At 44.0% G+C, this 26,213-nt stretch overlaps 1 protein-coding gene across 3 annotated transcripts in view; it reads left to right on the top strand.

Annotated features, from left to right (window-relative positions):
* The window catches only part of LOC145531678 (uncharacterized), a 468,005-nt gene extending 446,328 nt beyond the window's left edge, over window positions 1–21,677 (top strand). Inside the window, exons 3-4 of one of the 3 annotated variants that reach the window (XR_014072656.1) lie at window positions 456–532; window positions 6,289–11,089. The gene's annotated coding sequence lies outside the window, so the exon portion shown is untranslated. Of the gene's footprint in view, window positions 1–455; window positions 533–6,288; window positions 11,090–19,777 lie in introns of those variants that run through there. The other 2 variants (XM_081554698.1, XR_014072655.1) reach the window with 2 other exon arrangements.
* Window positions 21,678–26,213: the final 4,536 nt, after the last annotated feature.

The following is a 26,213-nucleotide window of genomic DNA, read 5'->3' as shown; positions in this document are numbered from 1 at the left end:
CAGGGAAGTCCTTCCCTTGGATGTTAATGGAATTCATAAACATGTTTCTGTTTAGTTTTTTGGTTTGTTTTACTTTCTTTGCCAGCCATGTTGGAAAGATTCCAGAAGGACTGATGCTGTTGAGACAACATCACTTCCTTCATCAGTAAGATTAGTGAACAAGGATAATCTCTGGGCAGTGTAAGCTGGTCGCGCACTCCACTCTACCACCCAAACCGCCTTTGGTTTATGTTTCATGATGATAGTGCTCCCCCACGTCTATGGGTGCTCTCTAGTAAGGAATGGTGGGAAGAAGTCAGAGGCGGTCATTCTGTACATAACTTCAGCTGTTTTCAAAGAAGAGTATCAGACTCATACACACCCCTATGTTTTTGCGCTTTGTCACGGACAGTTGGGTTGAGTCGGGCACTTCAAATGAAGCCTCATGTCTGGAGGGCTTGCCTGTTGTTTTCTAGCCCTGACCACACGTGACTGATTGTTACTGAAAGAGGGGTCTGGCTGCTTGCCATTCTAAAGCCAATAAAGAGTCAAGGTTGGTGGAAAGAAAGGTTTGCTTTATTTTGGAGGGTGGCAGCTGGAAGGGTTGGGGGTGAGGGTGGACTCGTGTCCAAAGGCCAGCTCCTCCGGGATGATCGGTGGGCAGGACCTTTTCAAGGGGTTTTGGGGTCCATATGCAGAGGGGGGAGATAAAGTCAGAAGCAGCACAGTCAGCTCTGACAGCCATCTTGAAACGGGTCCGGCGATGGCTGTGTCATCTTGATTGTTTCAAGTACAGCTAGTCTTCAGTTCCAGCGCCAGTTTGTTCCCACTTCCTGGAGGCCAGTTCTCAAAATTATGGCAACTCCTATCATGGCTACACTCTGGTCATCATGTAGTTCACTTTTTCCACCGGGTGGGGGTTTCAGAATCTGCAAAACAGCTCACAGGTTATGACTCAGTGTTATTTTCTGCCCTTGAGGAGAAGCTAAAGGTCCTTGACTCTGCTTAATGACTAAACTCGTATTGTTTGGTCCTGTTTGACTGTTTTCCTTTGCTTCTGCCTTTTCTCCCTTTTCTGATTAAACTTATTCTCTGTCTAAAGTTGTACTGCAGACAAAAAGTAGGCGGAGGACATGGGAGGGAGGGACCATAAGGCCCTGCTGTGTTTCGTGATGACACGTGAATTCACTGAACCTTTGACTGTATTCAACTGGTGATGACTCCTAGCAGCACAGCCACCACCATGCCTGCTTCCACTTTTTGCCCTCTTACGCTCTCATGGCATTTTACTCCCTTTGTTCGAGAGAAGGATTTTTCTTTTTTCTTCCTCTGAGTTCTGATTTATTTGTTTGTTTATTTACTTTTTTTGTTTCTAAGTCTCACATCAGGGCTGTCCCTTCTCTGGATGTCCTAATGTGGTTGGAAGTGGGATGAGATGTTGGAGGTAATTCTGCTCTCAGGGTCCTGTTTCTCAGTGGGAAAGTCATAATGAAATCTAGTCCCCCCGGAGGAGAGGTAGTGTCCCCACCCTCAGGAGAGAAGCACCAGTCCCAACCCTCCGGCCAGAGACGGGGCCTGAGGTTAGGAGGCAGATGGCCGCCCTGGCATCTGGAGTGTTCTTCGTCCCGTGTCTAGGATGCCATTTGTGTACTTCTGTCACCCCGACGTGTAATTATGAAATTGCACCATTGAAGGGATGACATTCTCTCCTGCGTGTGTGTGTGTGTGAGTGTGTATGTGTGAGTGTGTGTGTATGAGTATGTGTGTGTGACTGTGTGTGTGTGAATGTGTGTGTGTGTATGTGTGTGTGATTATGTGAGTGTGTGTGAGTGAGAGTGTGTGTGTGTGAGTATGTGTGTGTGTGTGAGTGTGTGTGTGTGTGTGCGCGCGCACGCACACAGCCGCACGTCCCTCTCTATCCATCCCGAATGCTTCTGGCAAAGTCAGTAATTTGATAAAGTGGAATTGAAGTGACAGGAGATGACAGAGGTGCCAAAATAATAAGTCAGCTGGCCTCTGAAGAGGCAGCCCCTTGGCCCTGGGTGGATTTTTATGAAATGCTGAGAGCTCTGGAGGAGAACTAGTGGCATTTTCCTTAAAGCTTGATGGCCTTTGGTTAAGAAAGCTTAACGTGATACCCACTGGGCTAGATGGCTTCCCAGGAGTTGCTTCCATTTTCCTTTTCTCCCTTTTCTTTCACCTCCCTTCCTCCTTGGCTACCTCTCCTCCCTATATTCTGTATACAGGGATATATTTGTGTGCTTCCATCTGTGTTTTCATCTGAAATATTGTTGAGTATCTTCTTGACAGAACAATTTTAGAAAACAGAAGATCTCAAGTTTTCGACAGTGTCTAGTAGGGTCCCTGGGGGCTCCCCAGGTGGCTCAATGGTAGTGAATCTACCTGGTAATGCAGGAGATGCAGGTTCGATCCCTGGGTGGGGGATATCCCTTGGAGGAGGACATGGCAACCCACTCCAGTATTCTTGCCTGGAGAATCCCATGGACAGAGGAGCCTGGCAGGCTGCAGTCCACAGGGTCGCACAGAGTCGGACACGACTGAGCCACTGAGCTCGCACGCACACAATAGGGTACCTCCCCATTGAGCTCCTCCAGTTTTATGCCTCATCCCACTCTCTTCCACTCGGTAGGGGCATTTACGTTGAGATGAGTCATTTTCCCATTGAATCCTGGACCAGATAGAATGATGGGAGATAAACGGTGAGTTTCAAGAGGTGGAGAGAGCCCTCATCTTAATGAAGAGCCATAAAACACTCTTCCTGGTCTGCACGGTCTGGGCTGCATCTGAGGCTGTTGACAGAAGGAGAGAATCTTTTTTTTTTCTTTTACTCTCCATTTCTCGGTATCTCTGTAACCTAGCCGCCTCTTTTCCATCGGCAGACGGTGAGCTAATTGTCTCTTGGAGAAGCCTGCCCGCTTGTTTATGGAGGGATTCATGGTGTGTACCGGAGTGTGGTTTCATTTTCCGCTTCTCTTTCGCTTTCAAGCCCAGCCATGAGCAGCGCCTCTGTGTCTGGGCCCCACACTTGGATGGTTTTCTGGCTGTTTCCTAAAAATCACCCAGAGGATGTCACAGGCAGATCTGAAAGGCTGGTAGCACTTTTTTTCCCCCTAAAGTGGGAAGCAGAGCTCAATAGGTCTCCTCCCATAGGCCAGGGCCACGGAGCTAATGCAGGTTTAGCCAAGGTGATGCCAGGTGACCCTCCCTCCGGCTGCCTGCCCGGCCTTGCAAAACCTTCTGCGTTTGACTTTACACGACCCGCGTTGCTGGTGGGAAACGGAGGCGTTTAAGTTCATCTTTATTTGTGGTGTAAAATCCATCTGAATTTCAATACTATTATGAGGACCAAGGTCCAGGTGATGAGAACAGAAGCTGATGGATCAGTCAGGGGGAGAGACTGTCAGGAGAAGATGAGAGCCCATTTGTCAAAGGCTGTAAACACCGACAGGGCTTTTTCTCCTCACTTACCGCCTGGCCTGGTGCGGCTAAACAGTTTCCCATCTGATACAAAATTGCATGGAAGAAGTTTGAGAGGTTTTCAAAGTTAAGGCAACTTTCAGATTGGGTCCAAGTGAAGCTGTGCTCTGTGACTGGTGATGCTCTGGTGTTGTGGTGAGTGCTGGGAGTTTGGAACATTTCCTGTTTTCAATACTTACCCTGGATCAGGCATCCTTAAGTACCGCCACATACTGATAACAGCTAAGGTACCAGGGTCCATTGTTATCCCCATTATACGAAGTGAAAACAAGGAAGCTCAGAGAGGTTAAAAGATTTGCCCCAAATCACTCAAGCTACATCACAGGCTAGGATGTAAATTCAGAGATTCTTATTGCTGAAACTCTATTCTTAGCCGTGATGCTATATACTGCCTCGTGCTGTGCTGTGCTAAGTCTCTTCAGTCGTGTCTGACTCTGTGACCCTATGGCCTGTGTAGCCTGCCAGGCTCCTTTGTCCATGGGATTCTCCAGACAAGAATCCTTGAGTGGGCTGCCATTTTCTTTTCCAGGGGATCTTCCCAACCCAGAGATCAAACCCATGTCTCTTATGTCTCCTGCATTGGCAAGTGAGTTCTTTACCATTAGCACCACCCAGGAAGCTCCATGTATCACCTTACAGACACACTAAAGGGAATTAAATGTGTAAAATACAAGAATAGCCCTTTCCAACTGATGCATTTGTACCTGGACTGGTATCTTCACCATTTCCAGGTAAATAGTCTAGTTTTCAATCTGGGGCATCCTTTTGATGCCCACATTTAGTTCTGAGTTATGGTGGAGATTTATCAAAGCCTCATGAAGCCTGACCTTCTGGAGCGCCCCTGGCATCTGGCTGTGGGACTACCAGGATTTCTTCTGGTCTTGCAGACAAGAGATAATGGCACCAGGATGCAGTTCTGGCTTCAGTTTCCAACAGACCTGGTGTGGTTCCTAGCTTTTGCTCTTCTCGCAGCATCTGTGCAAGGATCAAAAATTCTGTGCTCAAAGCCGGCATTAACAGAGGATCACCATTAAAACCATATATACTCTAGAGCTGGGCCAATGAAAGTGTTAACTGCTCAGTCGTGCCTGACTCTTTGCGACCCATGGACTGTCACCCACCAGGCTCCTTTGTCCATGGGATTCTCCAGGCAAGGATACTGGAGTGGGTTGCCATTTCCTCCTCCAGGGGGTGTTCCCAACCCAGGTCTCCTGCATTGCAGGCGGATTCTTTACCACCTTAGCCAACAGGGAAGACCAAAGTTCTGGACTTTAATCCCAGTTCTCTCACGTAGCGACTCCTTGAACAGAACTTGAGAGCCTTTTGTACTTCAAATCAATGTCCATTTTTCCATCTGTAAACTGGAGATAGTAAAATCCACTTGGAATGTTGATTTGAGGCAGTGACAAGATAATACTGCAAAGTCATGTGTCTAGTGCCTGGCACAGAATGAGAACTCAGTCACCCGCACCTACTTTTCTCTTTTGTTTTCGCTAGGGTCCACACCCACAGACGTTCTGTATCACTTATAATGAAATTTCTTTAAAACAATGAGCCCCCTGGAAAGTGTTATGGGGGCTCAGGGAAATGGGCAGCCTGTAGGACCTGGTTGACCTTGGGAATGTTTTACAGAAGAAGAGATGCTTGGCTGAAGTCAGGAAATAACAAAGTCACCTGTCCGCTGTGTCCAGGCAGGACTCACACATTAGTGAAGTGAGACAGAGGATAATTGTAGGGGAATACAGTAAATCCTTCCATACAAGAGAGTTCCATTCCGAGAGTGCGTTCGGAAGTATAATTTATTTGTCAGTCTAACAAAGTTGGGCTTCCTTGATAGCTCAGTTGGTAAAGAATCCGCCTGCAATGCAGGAGACCCCGGGTCGATTTCTGGGTCAGGAAGATCCCCTGGAGAAAGGATAGGCTACCCACTCCAGTATTCTTGGGCTTTTCTTGTTGCTCAACTGGTAAAGAATCCGCCTGCAATGCCGGAGACCTGGGTTCGATCCCTGGGTTGGGAAGATCCCCTGGAGAAGGGAAAGGCTGCCCACTCCAGGATTCTGCCCTGGAGAATTCCATGGACTGTATAATCCATGGGGTCACAAAGAGTCTGACAGGACTGACTGACTTTCACTTCACTATTTCCAACAAAGCTAGCCTAAGTCCCCGACTAACATGATTGACTATGTAGTACTGTACTGTTATAGGTTTATAATACTTTTTACACAGATGATACATAAAAAAGCAAACACAAAAAAATAAGGAACCATTTTTAATCTTATAATACAGGATCTTGAAAAATACAGTAGTCCAGCACAACACTGGCACAGCGGGGCTGGAATCGAGTGAACAGGCAAGAAGAATTACTGCCTGGAGGAGGGAGGGGGTGGGAGATGGTAGAGCTGAAGGACTGTCAGCAACATTGGAGAGGGCGAGCTGAGTTCACTCACTCCTGACGCTGATGAAACACCTGTTCGCGTCTTTGGGAGTCTGCAACTTGAAGGCTTGTATGTAGGGGACTGACTGTATGATGTGTCAGGCAGCCTTGAACTCAAGAGCAGGGGCCCCTGTGTGGGGGCTGCTGTACAGGGAGGGTATGTTCCATGTTGCCACTTTCTCAGCCAGTTTGGAAATCCAGATGTTAATGTAAACATCCTACTGAGTTTTGTGCAAACTAGATAAAACATATATTCAGAAAAGAGTCATGAGACTTGCAAGGCTTGGAATGTACAAGTTGAGTCTCATGGATGAGGAAGAGGTCTGGTGTGTGTAATGCCCCCCGGGGGCAGTGTCTGATGAAGGTTCTCTTGGCAGAGGAAACAGCATAGATGAAGACACAGAGGTGAGGAAGAAGGTGACATGTTTAGGGGAGATCAAGGTCCAACGTGCAACTCCCAAGAGTGGCCAGAAGGGAGACTGGCATGGTGAGTACGTAGAGTGTTATGGAAAGTGTTGTTTATTACACCGGTGGACTAGAGCTTGGTGTCCATCTCCCTCCCTGTGAAAGAGAGAATAAGGGAGGGCATGACCTTGCTGAATGGGGCCAGAATTATATGGCACCAGGGAGGTAGTTGAAGCTTTGGGTGGCTAACTCAGCCAAAGAGGGAGCCATGAGGGAGAAAGAAGAGGGAGGGGACAGAACACAGAGATGGATGGACCTGCGGAGACTGGCCCTGGCCAAGTGTGGGCGTGCAAGGGAGATGAAGGCTTCAATTAGAGCAAGCTGATATCAGGCAGGACCCTGAGAAAAAATAGTGGGGCTGGGTGGTCTGCCAGGTGCCCTCCTTTAAAAGCTGTTTGATAGGGACTTTGCTGGTGGTCCGGTAGTTAAGACTTTGAGCTTTTCCAATGAAAAGAGCATGGGTTCAATCCCTGGTTGGGAAACTAAGATCCCACATGCTGTGGGGTGCAGCCGCCCCCCGCCCCCCAAGAAACAGAAACAAACAAAAACCCATTAAAGATGTTTGGCCAAGGAAGACCATGTTTCCTGAGGTCCAGCATTGCCCAAGTGTGACATTCAGATTTCAGATGATGGATGGTGGGGTCTGCAGATCCGATCACTTAGTGAAGGAGTGATGCAGTTATTCTCCTGTCAGTTATTTCTCAAACCTTGGGTTTACATCAAGCAGACATAGTTTGGAGTCTCGTTTGTTTGTTAGTTTCTATAACAAACACAAAGACCAGGCACATTTGTTATTCTACTTTTTTACAAGAGACCCGGTAACCCTTGACAAACAATTCTATTGATACTGTTTAGCTATAATTTAGTGACATTGTTTTACTTTTGAATGAGGGTTACATCCTTTCTCTGACAAAGGATCCTGCTCTGTCCTTTTATGTCAGTAAGCTATTTTTAAAACAATCTACTTACAGTTTTTAAAAGCATTCTTTAATCGGTTAAAGACACAGTGATTGAGTTCATTTAATGAAAATCAGATGCATGTAGGAAAAGTGTGCATATGGATTACAAATATCAGGAGTTTAGGAAACACCATTTTCTAACGGTGGGTTTGCAATCAAGGAAGAAGTTTGGGTTTGCATTTGGGATGTTTCAAACTCGACTTGCCTGCAAGGCTGACCGGAAATGGGCAGAAATGGAATTGGGGGTCCAGGCTAGAGTGCAGACAAAAGGGCACAAGTCTGAACTACTAGAGCCACATAGGAGATGAAGAGAATGGTCTGGATTTGCGAGAGAGTTTATCAACCCTACGCATGTGTTTTGGTAATTCTGAACCATGGGTCATGGATGGCTTCACCCAGGAACATGTCAGAGTCTGCTCAGTTGAAGTCTCTATATACTACTGGCTGCCATGAGGAGTAAGGGAGTTGATCAACATGGACAATAAATTAATCTCCTGGATATCAGAGGCTTAGATGCCAGTGAGGTTGAAAATGAACGCAGAAGAGTGACCAGGATTGGTTTTCTTTTAGCATTGCTATCTCGCTGTAGGGGTGGGAGGGGATTAGTCCTCTGGGCTCCCACAGGCAGAACAAAGACAGAGGGAAAGGCATGCTCCTTACCCAGAGGGGCTTTCCCAGAATGAGAAGCGGTCATGGAAGAGTTTCTCATTAAAGACGGAAATGAGATCCTCAAGGCAGAGAGGAGCAAAGCCTGCTGCAGTGAGCGCCATTTGGCGAGACTCAGAGAATGTGTCTGGAGATTGGATTTCTTTTCTGCTCCAAATGTCCTTTGTTGAAGGCTGATGGCGTGTATGCATTACATGGGAAGATACTCCAGGATGCCCCAAAGCTTTGGAAATGAGCATTAAAGCATCCCCAGGGATTGATAATTTGAGTTACAATTGAAGAGGGACAAAAGGTAGAGACTCCTGGGTGGGGTGCAGAGATGGAGGTTTGTAGGAAGAAGCGTGGCAAGTCTTGAGAACTGGATAGAAGTCTGTGGCTTGAGAGGGGGTGGAAAGCAACCACGGACCAGGCACTGGAAGCCTTAGACACACAGGGATGTCTGTCCTTTATCCGAGAAGGATGTCTGTTGTATCTGGAAGGGGATCGGATGATGTGAAAGGACCAGATGCAGAGAGACAGTGCCATGGCCCCATGGGGTCTCCTTGCTCACAGCTTATGCATGACTGCTGAGACCTCTGGCTGGTCAGCCCTGGCCGCACTGGCCTCTGGCCAAAGAGTAGGGCCGTGTCCTCTAACACCAGTGAAGACTTGACCTCTGTGGCTTGGCTTTTCTCTTGTGCCACCTCCTACATCTCATGCAGCATACTCAAGACTCTTGAGTCTTCTTCAGATTATGAGCTCTTATTCATCTTGGGCGAGGCGCTCTTTCCAAACGAGTTTGCAACCACTCGCCAGCTGTGGTTGGTTTGGCCGAGCTTGGTGCTCACTCTTGTTCCCACCATCTCCCGCCAAAGAGTGGTGCCCTTCAGGACAGGCATGCTAACATGGGTCAGCATAACTCTTGTTCACGGACTCAGCTCCTATGCTCAGCACTGATTTGTGGCCAAGATCTGGGTGAGACTTGGTGTGCCCACTACAAGTAGACCCTGCGTTGTTCTTGCTCTCTGCTGGAAACAAAAGTTGAGTTAGATGTGGAGCCCACCAACATCAGTTTTACTTACACTTGGACACCAGCCAAGAGAAGGGATGATAAACCTCTGTGTCTTTAGTTGTGTGTTCAGAACCTCACAGAGAAGAGAATGGAAATGAACTTTGGAGAAGAGCTCCTCCAAAAATGGTGGAGGAGGGTGGCTGCCAACAGATCCTTTGCATTTTTGTTCACCTCTACATAATTTACTTCAAAAGACAATGTTGTAGTGACTGCAAAAGTGTAACAGAGGAGTTTTCTAGGTGATAGAACTGCTTTGAATTCTGATTTTCTGGTGATTAAATGAATCTATGTATGTGTTAAAATCCAAGTAGCTGCACACCAAAATATGTCATGCACCAAATTTTGCTGTGTGACAATTTTAAAATGGAGGAAAGCTGGGAAAAGTGTAATGATAAATAAGAAGAGAATGGCATCATGGAGGGGAGTTTTGCAGGAAAAGCAAGGCACATGTCCTTCTGTTAGTTTAATGCCACAATTTTGAGCGCTTTGCATTTCAGATCTTCTATTGGAATCCTCAGATTTGAGGGCAGTGGTAGTTTCTGTCGTCATTTATATGATAAACAGAATAGTGTCAAATAGAAATTATGATTGTACTTTATAAAAGATTTCTGGTATTGCTTCTCAGCCTTTTGGCTAAGTGTTAATTGTTCAGCCATGTCCAACTCTTTATGACCCCAAGGTGTGTAGCCTGCCAGGCTCCTCTGTCCATGGGATCCTTCAGTCAAGAATACCGGAGCGGGTAGCCTTTCCCTTTTCCCGCTGATTTTCCTGAGTCAAGGATCGAACCTGTGTCTCCTGCATTGCAGGCTGATTCTTTACAGTCTGAGCCACCAGGGACTAAGATCAAGTGTAAAAGTTCATGGTAAATGAACAAACTATTCCAGTAAAGAGATCGATCTTTTTCCTTTGTGAATTAAAAAAAATGATGTTGCAAGTACTAAAGAGTCTTGGAATCAAATAGATCCTGGTGCTGCTCTTTGCTAGTTGCAAGATCTCAGAAGTTATCGTAGTTTTCTCATCCACATCCATACCCTTGGGAAAATGGGGATAGGTCATGCATGAGATGTATGGATTTTTATTGAGGAGTCAATAATCAAGACAATATTAATATAATAACATTAATCAGGACATCTTCCATTGCATGATAGAAAACCAAGTTGCACCAGCTTAAAGAGAAAGAAAAGATAGTCATTGGGTCCTATGACAGTTAAATTGGGCTCTCTTCTGGTATTACTCATCCTTGGGTCTAAACTTCAAATGAGATTACCATGGAAAAAAAGAGCTTCTTTTCCAATAGTGTCAGTACAGCCCCTGAGAAAGGCTTATTGGCTTCACACCAGTCCCTTACGTATTGGGGTAGAGCAGATTAGGGCTTCCCTGGTGGCTCAGATGATAAAGAATCTCCTTGCAATGTGGGAGACCTGGGTTCAATCCCTGGGTCGGGAAGATGCCCTGGAGGAGGGCATGGCAACCCTCTCCAGTATTCTTGCCTGGAGAATCCCATGGACAGAGGAGCCTGGTGAACTACAGTTCCTGGGGTCGCAGAGAGTCAGACATGACTGAAGTGACTTAGCACGTGCTAAAACCAGGCCCCACCGCTGTAGAAACCTGTGCTCTGCTTGTCCATCTCTCTCACCCACAACCAGAAGTAGGATGGGCCCCCTCTGAATGACCTACATGGACCAAATGTAGAATGCAGTTCCTGAAGGAAATCTAGATTTCTTCTTCTTTTCCAGAAGAGAAGATGGATAATAATTGCAACTGGCACACATAGAGCATTGAGTGTATATACCAGACATGGATTTTTGTGCCTTCTATCAATATGATTAGATCCTTATAAAGATCCTTTAGGACACTACACCCATTTTACAGACAAGAAAACTGAGGGAAGGAGGAGGTAACTAATGTGCCAGAGATTATCTAGGTAGACAGTGTAGGGCGGGATTCAAATCTAGGTGGTCTGCCTTGAGTTCTTAACCATGAGGCTATGCTGCTTCTTCTAAGGGTGCTACAGGAGGGAAAAAAAAAAAAAAAAAAGCAGACCTTGAATGCATCACAGGCTCAGTGCCTGTCTCACTTGTAAATGAAGCTCTGTTTATGAGAATTATTGTTACAGAGTGCTCAGTGGAACAGAAATAGCCCAGGCCAATGCCAACTACATCATAGAATGCATCCCTGCATTTAATTCCCCCTAATAACTCATCCTGCAGTCTCCTCTCGAGGTCCTCAATGGGTCTGGTCTTCACAGTGATCAGAATGCTCGTGGTACCAGTCAGCACCTCACTTCCCCACATGGCTGAGAGTTATTTTTGTCGACAAGAGCTTCTCAACTCCAGGAGGCGTCTCTGTGCCTGCCTCTTAGATTCTATCTGCAGGTTAACTGATGCTTTCTCTTTTCCTCAACTTTGAAAATGAGATGTTAGTCGTACTTTCCTCTTTCATTTATTTCAGGAAAAATTCGAAGGTGGTGGTGGAGTGGGGGAGGCATGTAAAAATGGGAAGAGCTTCTCAAATGGATGGGGTGAGGAGTTAAACTAGCCTCTGACGGGCTGGGAACCCAAATGACAGAGGACGGGCGGTGCTGGGCGTGCCTCTCAGGAGCGTTCTGGGCGGAGAAGTAACACAGCGCTGTGTGAGACGTGGATCAGGCTGTTTGTCTGATACGTGCCTTCTGGCTTCTGAAGTTTGTCTGAAGAATTGCAGGTATAACGCAGGGGCTGAGAGCTTTAGCTTGAGATTCTCAAAGGGCTGGGTTCGAACCCCAGTTTGGCCACTTCCTGCTTATCTAACCTCTCAGATGCTTAAGTTCTCAGCTAAACAAAGAGGGTATGAGAAACTGCTTTCTGGGATGGTGGTGGAAATCAATGAGCTAATATACTTAGAGGACTTAGCATCCTGGCTGGGTGCAGAATTCAATGAAAGCAAGTTGGCCTTCTTTTGCATTTTTTTTTTTTAAATTGGGGTATAGTTGGTTTACAGTGTGGTACAGCACAGTGGATCAGCTCTAAGTATACATATATCCCCTGCTTCTCCCTCCCCCGCCATCCCGCCCCTCTAGGTCATCACAGAATACTGAGCTGAGCTCTCCGTGCTGTACAGCAGGTTCCTACTAGCTGTCTCTTTTAGCCATGGTAGTGTAATATGAGGGCTTCTCAGGTGGCTCGGTGGTAAAGAACCAACCTGCTAATGCAGGAGTCACAGGAGATGCAGGTTTGATCTCTCGGTCAGGGAGACCCCCTGGAGAAGGATATGGCAACCCACTCCAGTATTCTTGCCTAGAGAATCCCATGGACAGAGGAGCCTGGTGGGCTACAGTCCATGGGGTCACAGAGAGTCAGACACGACTGAGCACACACCGCAACAGTAGTGTATATATGTGAGTTCCAATCTCCCAGTTCATCCCCCATGTCCACATATCCATTTATGTCTGGGTCTCTCTTCCTGCTCTGCTGAAAGGTTCATCAGTACCGTTTTTCTAGATTCCGCATATATGTATTAACATATGATACTTGTTTTTCTGATTTAACAGTATTCTGTATGACAGTCTCTTTGTCCCACTACGTCTCTGCAAATGGCACAATTCCATTCCTTTTTTTGGCCGAGTAATAGTCCATTGTACAGTGTGCCACATCTTATTGTTGCATTCTTAGATTTGCTTTCCTCCTACTCTTCCTTTAATCCATGTCTCAGTCTCCTAGATCTCTGGTAGGATCAGACAAGTTTCATCTAGGACCCAGTAAATAAATAGCCAAGCTAATGACAAAGCTTCAACTAGATACCAGCTCCCCAGTGGGTTTTCTGTATCCTGTAGGTACGTATCAATCTGGGTGAAAGTGCTTAGAGAAGGGTTGGAAAGCACAGCGGAAGGTGCACAGCCAATGATTGGAAACTTATTTAATCTCTGGTGTCAACTCAGATTGATTGATAGTGGCTGCGTAGATTGCTGCTGATGAGGAGTCCAAACTGTAGGTTCTGCCAGACAGAGTGCGTGATTGATTAGCGATGCCTGCCAAGGGTGAGAGAGTGGGAATTATAGCACATCACGTGTGCCGGGAGGAGATGGTGCTTGGTGGGGAATTTGGCAGCTGATGAGTGAAACATACACCATTCCTCTGTATTTAAGCCCAAAGATGAAGAGAAGGTAGAAGCCTTGTGCTTTTGTGACTTTTACTTCTTGATCTTGTTTTTGAGCATGCCTGTTTCTCTTGTTATCTTATAGATTTGCAGTCCATTGAGGCTCAAACATTTTTATAGATAGTACATGACTTAAAAACAATTCAGCATATAACAGCTTTCTTTTTTAAACAAATTTTTAAACTTCTTATTCTATATCGGGCTTTCCTGGTGGCTCAGACAGTAAAGAGAATCCACCTGCAATGTGGGAGACCCAGGTTCGATCCCTGAATCGGGAATATCCCCTGGAGAAGGAAATGGCAACTCACTGTAGTATTCTTGCTTGGAGAGTCCCATGGACAGAGGAGCCTGGTGGGCTATAGTCCATGGGGTCACACAGAGTGGGACTGACTGAAGTGACTTAACATGCACACATTTTATATTGGTGTACAGCCGATTAACTATGTTGTGATAGATTCAGGTGGATAACAAGGGGACTCAACCATGCATATACATGCATCCCTGAATCCCCTAAACTCCCTTCCCATCCAGAATGTCACATAATGTTGTGCAGAGTTCCATGTGCTTGTACAGTAGGTCCTTGTTGGTTATCCATTTTAAATACAGTAGTGTGTACGCATCCATCCCAAACTCCCTAATCCCTTCCCCCCATCTTCCCCCTTTGGTAACTGTAGCAGAAATGAATTTTTATAAGAGCTTTCTATCAGGCATGTGTAACCACACTTTTCTTGGCCCTTGAGAAACCTACTCTATTGATTACATTTTGGTAGTAATTTACGTGACTTCACTCTCAGATGGGCAGGGTTACGTTTTTGATCCCTTGATTTTACAAGTGTGATTTATCACTAATGATATTTGTCATCTCTTTGCAATTCTGTATTAATTGGGACTGAATTGCTTACATTTTAATACCATTAATGAAAGCTATTATTATTTGTCATTTACTTAAAAGAAGCAAGTCCATTCTTCGGTGTAATTTTTAGCAATACTTCTTCCTTTAAGCTCTGAATTAAAATGCGTTTAGGAAACAATTAAGTGCAGAGCTAGTGTTCTAGGATAGTTCTGTCATCTCTTCTTTTAAAAAAAATGGCCATCGGTTTTTTTTGTGATGAGTGGAGTGAACGTTAATTAATTTCTTTCTCTTCAGTTGGTTTGTTTTATCATCTCACTTTGTGATGTGTGATTGGGCGACTTCATGCTTGAGATAGAAAGCACGCCCTGTCTCAGTGTGATTTATATTGTCCCAGCACTTTTGCACAGTTCAGCTGAAATTTTCTTCATGTTCATCAAGGTCAGAAAACCCAGGAATTTTGCCATCCATCTCAGCCTCGAGAGGGCTGCAATAATTTTTGATGGTACTTGATGTAATAGCAACAGAATTCAAAGACGGGGGTGGCTAAAACATGCAGACACATGTGTGGACACACACAGACACCCACAGTCCAATGCACCTTTTATGTGGAGTTCTTGTCAGTTACTAAGGCTTTGTATGTGTGTGTGTGCTGACTATAGGTTTGCTGTTGTTGTTGTTCAGTCACTAAGTTGTGTCGGACTCTTTGAGACCCCATGAACTGCGGCACACCAGGCTTCCCTGTCCTTCACTTAGAATTTGTTGAAGTCATCATGAACGCACCATCTTTTACTGTAGCCATTGCAAACTAAAAGGTATCGGAAGCTGCAGGTTGGCCAGAGGCTTTTCCTATTTTCTTTCTTTTTTAAAATAATGTTATGTATTTGTTTACTTTGGCTGAGCTGGGTTTTCATTGCTTCCTGGGCTTTTTTCTAGTTGAGGCAAGTTACTGTCTAGTTTGAGTGTGTAGGCTTCTCATTGCAGTGACTTCCCTTGTGTGGAGCATGGGCTCTAGAGCCCAGCTCAGTAGCTGTGGTGCTCTGGCTTAGTTGCCCCGCACCATGTGGGATCTTCCGGTGCCAGGTTCGAACCCATGTCTTCTGCATTGGCAGGTGGATTCTTTACCGCTGAGCCACCAGGGAAGCCCCACTATTTTCTTTGTAACCTAAAGGTTTTCTGGGTGAATTGACTGACAGATCCTTGAGAACAGAACATGTCTCAAACTTAAGACATTATGGCTTTGGGTTAAGGGAGCAAATGTCCGAAGAAGATCCTTGTCATGAGCCGGGCTCGCAGACTCTAACTCAGCCAAAGAGACTGACAGATCTTCTTAGTCACCTGATCCAGTGAAACCACTGGTTTCCATGGTCCACAGAGAATCAAGTCCAAGGAGTCATTGAAAACTTCCAGTGCATCTTTGCATCCCCCTAAAATAGCACCCTAACTTGCAATAAGGGAAAAAATATAATTTGTAGTTTGATCTATTTGGACTGAGTTTTTCTGTTGATCCAGTGTGTCATTTCATAAACTGACAAGTATTAATGTTGCCCTGATGATTGGAGCATTTTCCTGGGGAAATGGTGAAAGCTGTGAGTGATCATTAAGGAACTAACAAAAATTCACTCAAAGGAAATTATAAGTGGAATCAAACACATGATAAACACGTGTCCTTGATAGCTGTATGAAATTACACTGTGAAGTCACTGTGTAATTAAAGTCACTGTGAAACACTCATTTCTATGTACTAGATTAGTCACATAACATAGAATAAGAGTTTTACCTCTTCCCATATTGGGTTGCAGTGAAATTGACTCCCAAATTCTTCACCGATTGTGCTATAGTTTGTTGGAAATCATTTAAAAGTCACAGGACACAGCCCTATGGAGAAGCATGCAGATAGTTACTCCTTGGACTCAATCTGACTCCTGTGAATTATGCCAACTTAGTAGAAACAAAAACCATCACTGTTTTTTTATTTGCAATGTCAGAAGATTGGCAACATCCTAAATGTCCAATCCTAAGGTGATGGCTTATTCTATTGCATATAGAACATAGTGGAATGTTCTGTAGTCATTAAAAAGGGTAAATATGCTTGTATCAGAGACCCCTGGAATAATAGTAGATGTAAGGTATTATGTGTTTCTGATTATGTATAAAGTTTGCATGAGAAAAAAAAAATTTGTTTTCATATTCATAGTTTATGATCTAATAATTCGAAAGTAAACCACTGTGATGGTTAACTTTGTATGTCAGCTTGACTAGCCATGAATGCCCAGATTAAACATTATTCCTAGGTACTTCTAGAAGGTGTTTCCAGATGAACTTAGCATTTGAGTCTGCAATCAGTAAATTATTGTTCGATCACTCCCTCCGGTGTGAGTGAACATCACCCAGCCCATTGAGGGCCTGAGTAGGACAAAAGGCAGAGGAAGCAGAAATTTGGCTCTTTTTTCTGCCTTGCTGTTTGAGTTGTGACATCTCATCTCTTCTTCTACTGCCCTTAGGTTAGAATTTACATCATCAGCTTCTCTGTTTTTCAGATACATAGACAAATAAATTGAAAAATCCCTTATCTTTTATATATCCACATGTATAGTATCTACCTATCTATCTACATCGTTTGTCTGTCTGTCTCTCTATCTTTCTATCCATCCATCCATCCATCCATCCATCCATCTACCTACCTACTTACCTACCTATCAACCTATCCTATCCTTTTGGTTCTATTTCCTGGAGGGCCATGACAAATGAAGTCATAATGAAAGGATTGGAAGTGTCCTTTAGAAGCTATGCAGGATGGAACATAGGAATGAGTTTGGCCATAACCCTTAACCGTTATGCATCTCTGATTCCTCTTCTGTAACAAAAATAATAATGAAATGTACCCACTTCTCAAGGTTGTGGGCCTTCTCCATAATGTATCTCAATGGCCAGTCTCCAGTGCCTGGCCCATAGGAATCACTCAATGCGTAGTTGCTAACAGCAGTCACGTGGCTGAAAGCTGTAACAGTGGGGATCATGATAAACAATCAATATTCCTGTTGAGAATTAGAATATCACAGATTAAAAAAAGAAAATCTCAAAACAAGACACCATAGTCTGTGATGAATGTTTCATCTGTAATGGTACCAGGGAGCCAAACGCATGAGATGGGTTGCCAAGACAGTCCCAGGGAGGTGTCTTCTTTGTTTATTTGTTTGTTTTTTGCAAAATGAGGTAGCTTTTACAACACTGTGTCTGATAGCTGACTGAATCCATTGGGCCACCATGGATCTGGTTGCAGATTCAAGCAGGGTAAAGTTTTCCAGATGTATGTGCTTCATGTTGGCTGAAATGGTACCCATCGGGGTTTGCAGCACCTTGAAAAATGGTGGATGGGAAAAAATGGAGGGAGAAGCCTGCAGCAACCTGAGAAACAGTGACCGGGAGGTGAGAAGGACAGTTACTGGGAGTCCCGAGGGAGGCTGGCAGGATGAGAAAGTTCTGGGGACAGTGGCCACCCACTCCAGTCCTCTTGCCTGGAGAATCCCATGGACAGAGGAGCCTGGTGGGCTACAGTCCATGGGGTCACAGAGTCAGACACGACTGAAATAATTTAGCATGCAAGCAACCACTTGACGATAGTTAAAGCCCTGTTGTAATACTTGACTGGTCACCTGTATAAATTCAAGCATATATAAAGACACAGATGTACGTGACATGTTTCTATGCAGACTAGAAGTGTTTATTTTGTTATTGTAAGTTCAAAATGGACTTCTTGCCCCAAAAGCCTACCTACATGAAAAGATCCCCCCAAAAGTTTTTAATATCCAGCATAAATTAAGAGTTCCATATCCAAAACATCAGGGAGTTAGAATTAAATAAAAATTAAGCCCGGAAGCAGAATAATGACCCAGCGGTTCATTACAGCCTTACATTTTCAATCAAAGATAAAATCTCATTAAAAGTATATCTTTGATTAGGGAACACATTTGGACCGCTCCAAGTTGGACTGCTTTATCCATAGACATATGAGCCGTGAAATCTTTCTTCCCCTCTTTTCTAACTTTAAAGACAGGGAGCTATTTATCTTCTGACATCGTTGTAAAGGTTATTAATATTAGAGAAAGACTGAACAGAGACAGCAAAGCTTCTAAAATATCTACCAGTGACTTTTACCTTGTAAAATTAAAGGGCCTATTTTTATAGTCTGTTGTGATTTTAGGGAAGAATTTTTACATATTACTTGACTGATTCATCAGTAAGGAACGATACTGAGCCTCTAATCCTGCACTAACCCAATAGAAATAGAATGGAAGGCACGCATGTAATACCACATTCTCCAACAGTCCTAATAAAAAGGCAAAAAGGAGCAGATGGAGTTCATTTGAATAATATATTTTATTTAGCCTATGTGAAAATATCATTGTAAGACACAATAAAATATCAGAATATTTATGGGATAGTTTACATTATCTATTCTGTTCCACACAGCACATCTCAATTCAAGATAGTCTCCTTATGAATTGAGAAAGTAGCACTGCCGTGTGTACTACCAAGTGTAAAATAGATGATAGTGGGAAGCTGCTGTATAACACGGGGAACTCAGCCTGGTGCTCTGTGATGACCTGGAGGGGGTGGATAGGGGCGTGAGAGGCTCAAGAGAGAGCCTATATATATATTTTATATATATTATATAAATATATTATATATAATGTATATAATTATATATATTATTATATATAATATAAATATATTATATAATTATATATTACATATATAATTATATAATATATATAATATGTATATATTTCTATATATTTTTATGTATATATATAATATACATTATATATATATATATATATATATAATTACAGAGAAGGGGATGACAGAGGAAGAGAGAGATGGTTGGATGGCATCACCAATTCAATGGACATGAGTTTGAGTAAACCCCAGGAGATGGTGAAGGACAGGGAAGCCTGGCGTGCTGCAGTCCATGGGATCACAAAGAGTCAGACACGACTGAGGGACTGAACAAGAGCAATGACTAATGTGCGTTGTTGTATGGCAGAAACCAACACAACAATGTAAAGAAATTTTTCTCCAATTGAAAAATAAAAAAAAGAAGAGAGATTTCCTAATACTAGGAAGAGAAAGTTATATCTTGTACACATTTTAAATTCTGGTTATATAATATGTTTAACTGTTCTCTGGCTTTTGTAGGGGTAAATTTCAATATCTTGTTTGCAAACTTGATTTTCAGTGATTACAATTAACTATATCCCTGATAGCTTAGTTGGTAAAGAATCCACCTGCGATGCAGGAGACCCTGCTTGGATTCCTGGGTCAGGAAGATCCCCTGGAGAAGGGATAGGCTACCCACTCCAGTATTCTTAGGCTTCCCTTGTGGCTCAGCTGGTAGAGAATCCTCCTGCAATGCAGGAGACCTGCATTCAATCCCTGGGTTGGGAAGATCCCCTGGAGAAGGGAAAGGCTACCCACTCCAGTATTCTGGCCTGGAGAATTCCATGGACTGTATAGTCCATGGGGTTGCAAAGAGTCGGACACGATTGAGAGACTTTCACTTTCAAAGAAAAAATAGTCTCCTTCTCAATCCCCAGTAAATCATACGTGGCTTCTGTATGAGGCAACCCGGGTGTCCCCCGATCCCGTCGTCTAAAAGAAAGAGAAACCTGAGAGATTTCGTAGACACTCTCCAATAACAGAAAGAATTTACATTTGGAGAAATGTTTCTATTCCAGGTTTTCCCTCCATAATGTGCTTTGGGAAACAACCCTCTGATGCACAGGATACACCGGACTGATGTCGGACGTCCTTGAAGCCCCACGTGTCTCAGAATAGAGGCTCTGACCAACTGATTTCAAGAAGTGCTTTAAGCCCACTGACCAGGAATAGCTGATGAGGCTCGTTGTGTAATTCAGACAGGATGGTGGATAGATCAGCTGTTCACACAATGTTTCCAAGTGTGCTGACCATTCCATCCTTCCCAGGTGAAGTCATTTTGGGTGGTGCACACATTTGTCATTGGATATACTTGAATCATGGAGTGAGAAGGTGATTTCCCTTTCAAGCCCATTTCAGTCTTTCAGATGTCAAAAACAACATCTCTGTGTGTCGCTAGTATGTCTCCATCACCTCCCTAAACTTGCTAATTTTTTTTGAATAGAGAGAGCTTTCAGCAGACAAAAACGTTGAGCCAGAATTTAACAACTGAGGAACATTGCTGTCTTTTCAACGAATTTAGTCTGATTATCTCCATCTATTGCATTTTGGTATTCAGATAAAACAGTCTCAAATTTTATTGAAGCATAGAAGAGTCAACTTAAAGAAAAATAATAACCTCATCATTGCCAAGGTGACCCAGGGATAGGGCAAAAATGATGAAGTTAATGTGTGAATGAACCCATGTTTAGGAAACAAGTACTCATCTTGTCCTGAGGATGCAAAGTGAAGATTTGTCTATGTTTGTTTCAGACATTACCGTGTTGCTTAATTTCTTGGTCTCAGTTTCCCTGGCCAGTTTCCACAAGTGATGCTCCTTGGTCATGGAAGGACATGTGGATATAACACTTGAAATCCTTTGCTACCAATGAGTAAATATTTACAATGGTACCCTCCCTTCTAGGAAGTAGCCTCTTTATCTTTTTTTTTGCCAGGTTCAAATGGATTGAAAACGATGCCATGTACTTTGAGTGCATGCTTTGCTCACAAATTTTAAATGCTTCAACTAAGCACTGCCAGGAGAAATATCAATAACCTCAGATATGCAGATGACACCACCCTTATGGCAGAAAGCAAAGAGGAACTAAAGAGCCTCTTGATGAAAGTAAAAGAGGAAAGTGAAAAAGCTGGCTTAAAACTCAACATTCAAAAAACTAAGATCATGGCATCCGGTCCCATCACTTCATGGCAAATAGATGGGGAAACAATGGAAACAGTGACAGATTTTATTTTCTTGGGCTGCAAAATCACTGCAGATGGTGACTGCAGCCATGAAATTAAAAAACACTTGCTCCTTGGAAGAAGAACTATGACAAACCTAGACAGCATATTAAAAAGTAGAGACATTACTTTGCTGACCAAAGTCCATATAGTCAAAGCTATGATTTTTCTAGTAGTCATGTATGGATGTGAGAGTTGGACCGTAATGAAAACTGAGCGCCAAAGAATTGATGCTTTTGAACTCTGGTGTTGGAGAAGTCTCTTGAGAGTCCCTTGGACTGCAAGGAAATCCAACCAGTGAATCCTAAAGGAAATCAGTCCTGAATATTCATTGGAAGGACTAATGCTGAAGCTGAAACTCCAATACTTTGGCCACCTGATGCAAAGAACTGAGTCAAAGGAAAAGACCCTGATGTTGGGAAAGATTGAAGGCAGGAGGAGAAGGGGATGACAGAGGGTGAGACTGTTGGATGGCATCACTGACCCGATGGACATGAGTTTGAGCAAGCTCCAGCAATTGGTGTTGGACAGGAAAGCCTGACGTGCTACAGACCATGGGGTCACAAAGAGTCGGACAAGACTGAGCGACTGAACTGAAATGAACTGAAGCATGGACTCATCCAAGGTCAAACTCATCATCCACGCCAGTTAAGGGGGGGGGGCTGGTATTTTCTTTGAGCAAAAGAAAAAGAAAAGAAAGAATGAAGTTTTTTTATATGCAAAGTCTTCCTGTTCTTTCTGGTTTCAAGTTCTCTTTGTTAACTCACGCTGGGGAGGCTAAATAAATACCAGAACTTTCTTCATCATAAAACCCACAGTGCCAAGCTGTTTTTTTTCTTTCACATGTTTCTGAGCTTTACTTCGTGCTCTCAGAAAGTTTAGGAAAGCAGTATTTATGCTTTTTCTGCCTGACAAGCAAGGCAGGTGACGAGTTTAGATTCCTGACTACGAAGGAGTTCACTGCAGTTCTGCCGCTTCATGGTATGTGGTCTTGAGAAAGTTAACTCGCCTCTTGGAACTGCAGTTTTCTCATCTGTGAAATGGGTTCACAAGAGACCTGGGCTTGTGGATGATAATTAAGAGAGATAGGATAGTACTTATAATGGAGCTGGCCATTTATGCTCACTAAGTGGTAGAATTATAATTATTACTACCAGTATCATTCATTTCTCTTGTTTTTCTTGACCTCCTGTGACTTGAGTTCTATTCTAAAATAACATCATTTGAATTTTTCCCCCTTCTACTTTTCCAACTGAAATTGACCACTAACAGGCAGTAGAAGTGACGCTTAACAAGGATCACTGCTGCGGTTATGATTTAAATTTCTGTGATTCATCTTTGTAAGGCAGAAAAGATGGTAGGCAGCCACCTAACTTTGTGAACTATTCACTTGACAACATTGCATGCATGCATGCTTAGTTGCTTCAGTCGTGTCCGACTCTTTGCAACCCCGTGGGATGTTGCCTGCTAGACTCCTCTGTCTCTGGGATTCTCCAGGCGAGAATACTGGAGTGGACTGCCATTTTCTTCTCTAAGGGATCTTCCAGACCCAGGGATCGAACCCATGTATCCTGCATTGGCAGGCAGATTCTTTACCACTGAGCCACTGGGGAAGCCCTGATGTGTGTGTGTGTGTGTGTGTGTGCAGGTAGGAAGCCTGCACAGACCAAGCGGATCTCATGGTCTAAGGGGACCACAAGCCCTTAGATCTGCATGCCCTTGTCTCAGTACAGACAGCAGTGTGGGGTGGAGAGGCCCATGCTGGGCGGTGGCCAGCAGTTTGAGCTTCCTGGGCAGACACACCTGGATTCAAAGCCCCCTTCCATCAGCTAACAGCAAGTTGCTTCTCGGTGGGTTTTCTAACATTGAACCCTACTTTCCCTTACATGAAACAGCCGTGAGAATGAAATGAGGTCACGTAGATGCAAGCACCTGTCACTTGGTAGGCGCCTGCTTCCCTGTCCCCTTCTTTTCTGCTGGTCATATGCAGCCTTGTTAACGATTGTGAGGGAGCTATTACCAGCTCATTGTGGGCACTTCAAACTTGGGTGCATTCACTTGTATGTTTAAGCGCAGAGAAAGTGATTGAATATACTTATGGTTTTCTGGGCCATTAACATGTTTTTATGGTCCAACTGTAAGATCTGCTTCTAAAACACACCTGCCTAGGCATATGTTTCTTGACTTAGTCTCCTGCTTGTAACCTGTGGGCTGCAGAAGCTAGTTTGGCCAGTAGATGGCAGCACAGGACCAAGGAAAAGCTCCCAGGTGGGGCGGGGGGCGGGGGTGGTGCTGCTGTTTTAATTAGCTAAAAGCAAGACAGGTAGGTTTCTATAGTTTTTGATTTTGTAATTTTCCTGGGCAGCCACTGAGGGCAGATGTTGTCAGCTTTTCCCCAGTTTAAATATCAGAAGAGAGGAAATATCAAGATACAATCAATTGCTGGCCACGGCAAACCCCCTGAACTTAAGTCTTGCAAACATCATCAGCTTGTGCCATCTTAGAAATTGCTGCAGCAGAAAAAGGCAGGAGGCTATCAATTACTTCGAGGGCTGCAGTCCGCTCTGTCCTTGAAAAGCAAACCAGCTGACTCTGTGGGTGAGATCGGGGGATGGTCATCATGATGGGAGGCCGGCTTCTTTATCAACGTCCTAGAAGTTGGTCTGGAGCCCTAGAGGAAGAAATTAAAGATCGGCTTAAATTTGTACATGATGGGTAAGCCCCCTGTAATGAATGACCATTAACTGGTCAGCAAAGTAATTGAAACATGGGAAGCCTGGAGGAACAGAAAACATTCTTAAGGGTGGTTCTTCCTCTAGTTGCTTCCTTTGTCCTTTGAGTGAGAAAAGCTTGATGTGAAGCAAGCTAGTATATTTTCAGCTCCCCTTTTACATTTTCTGTTTGTACTTAGGGTGATCTTTAAATGAACCTATGTGGCAGGTAGTGCCATTTTACAGATGAGGAAAGCTGAGTCTCAGAGACATCGCATCACTTGCTTAAGGTGGCATGATGCTGAGAAAATTTCAGGGGACATTCAGACTTCAGTTCCTGGTCATTTTCTTTTCTTCCCTAGCCACCTTCATGAATAGAAAGGGCTTCTAAATAAATATGGGATGTCTCCTTTTGTACTCTATTCAATGTCTTTATTCCTCCTTCTCTTGTTAATTGACAAAAAATAAAGAGACAAGGTGCTATTAGCCATTTTGCTGGCAGTGAATGGTCTTAGTTAAGTTTACTGGAGGAGGGAGAGTTCCAGATTTTTAAAATCACACTTTTAATACAAGCTAAGCCTAAACACCGGTTGCTAATTACACGGAAATAATACATTCATTGTGGGACATTTGAAAAAATATACAAAAATACAGGAAAGTAAATTGATCTCACCACTCAGGAATAACAACCATGATATATTTGATGTTTCTGCTGGTGTTTTTCCCCAAACCACCTATAATTTTAACAAACAGCATTCATAGAGTGTTGTGTTTAAATTCCACCATGAAAGCATCTCCTATCTCAATATCTTTTCTCCTTAAAAATACCACTTTAGTGGCTTCGTATCCTCTCTCACTCTGTGAATATTCCCTAATTTTCTTTTCTGCTGTTCCTCTGATTTGCATACTATGTTGATTCCCACTTGCAAGAAATAGGTTCTTTCCGGCCTCTGATGGAAGATGCCACATCTTAACAAAAATACTCCCTGAAGGTGTAATCACATGACCTCCACTGGGCTTGGGGTGCACTGCTTCATTCAAACCCCGCAGCCACTGTAGTAGAGCTACGACTTCCTCAAGGACTACATGGTAAGAATATGAAGCGAAAACCTCCTTCAACACAATCAGGCAGGTTTCCACCTAGACCTGCCCCTCCAGGTGCCGGCTTCTTGTCACTCAGCGAGGTCTCAGCCAGACCAGGAGTGGCAGGGGGCTGTCGACAGCAACCAGAAAGCTTCTTTCCAAATGGGAACGTTGCAGAACCTCCTGGGCTTATTCTGAGTCTTGGTCCCTCCCCTTTCAGTCTGCGGATGCTTAGGGAGGCCCCACGGGCTATCATGATGTGCATGGATGACAGCCGGTCCAAGGACCACGACGCCCAGGCTTCCCTGGTCCTTGGGACGCAGCTTGTTTTTGCATAATTTAAGCACTACATGGTTTAGCCGTTTAAGTTCTGTGAAATTGGTGTTCTTCCATCCATGAAATTATATACATCTTGGGAACACTTCCAGTTACTAAAGGGGTGAATGCAGTCTTCAAAGCGGGGAGACAACAGGCATTGATAGTGCTTACCCCAAAGAGTGCCACTCCGTGCCTGCCTGCCAACCCGAGACACAAAGGCAGGCATTTGCTTTTAAAATTCTATGGAAACTGAGCCAAGTGTAAGCTTACCATCACGTAACCAGCTGCAGTTCATTCCCTTTTCCCAAATTCCCCCATATCCCCCTCTCCCTGCCCACCTTTCACCCATCAAGAGACCCATGGAAATTGTGGGTCATGCAGATTTCATGTTCTCTCTACTTGCTTGTTCTCTCAGACTTGCTACTCACTTGTGTTTCTGGTACCTATGACAGTGATAATCTTCCAAGAAGTGCTTTTGATTGAGTGATGACGTGTATGTGATTTGCACTCTATATGTGTATGTGCACTCAGATTCTTCTCATGATGATGTGATTTTGAAGTATTCATTGTGTAAGCACAAATATTGTATGGCATCATAGAGAAGTGCTGCTAAACTCATTTCACTAATCTCTGCATTGTTAACATATTAACATCAATATCTGGTTCCTCAAAGAATCAGACTTAGAGAAGAAACATTTCTGTGACTTGAGGCATTTATAGAAACTCAAATTAGAACTGATACCTCTGAATTCCTGGCTCAAAGTCAGGGGGAAATAGTTACCAAAGCAGAAAGGAGGAGTGGAGGAATAAATTAGGAGTTTGGGATTAACATGTGCATACTACTCTATATAGAATACGTAGTCAACAAGGATGCTCAGTTGTGTCTGACTCTATGCAACCCCATGGACTGTACCCCCCAGGCTCTTCTGTCCATGGAATTCTCCAGGCAAGAATGCTGGAGTGGGTAGCCATTCCCTTCTTCAGGGGATCTTCCCAACCCAGGGATGGAGCCCAGGGAACCCAGGACTCCTGCATTGCAGGCGATTCTTTACCTTCTGAGCCACTAGAGAAGCCCAATCAACAAGTACCTACTGTGTAGCACAGGGAACTCTAATCAGTACTT

The sequence above is a fragment of the Giraffa tippelskirchi genome, chromosome 13, assembly GCF_054371585.1.
Source record: "Giraffa tippelskirchi isolate mGirTip1 chromosome 13, T2T-mGirTip1v1.2.pri, whole genome shotgun sequence".
Taxonomy (NCBI): domain Eukaryota; kingdom Metazoa; phylum Chordata; class Mammalia; order Artiodactyla; family Giraffidae; genus Giraffa; species Giraffa tippelskirchi.
The sequence above is the reverse complement of the archived record's forward strand: the minus strand, read 5'-3'. Positions and strand labels throughout refer to the sequence as shown.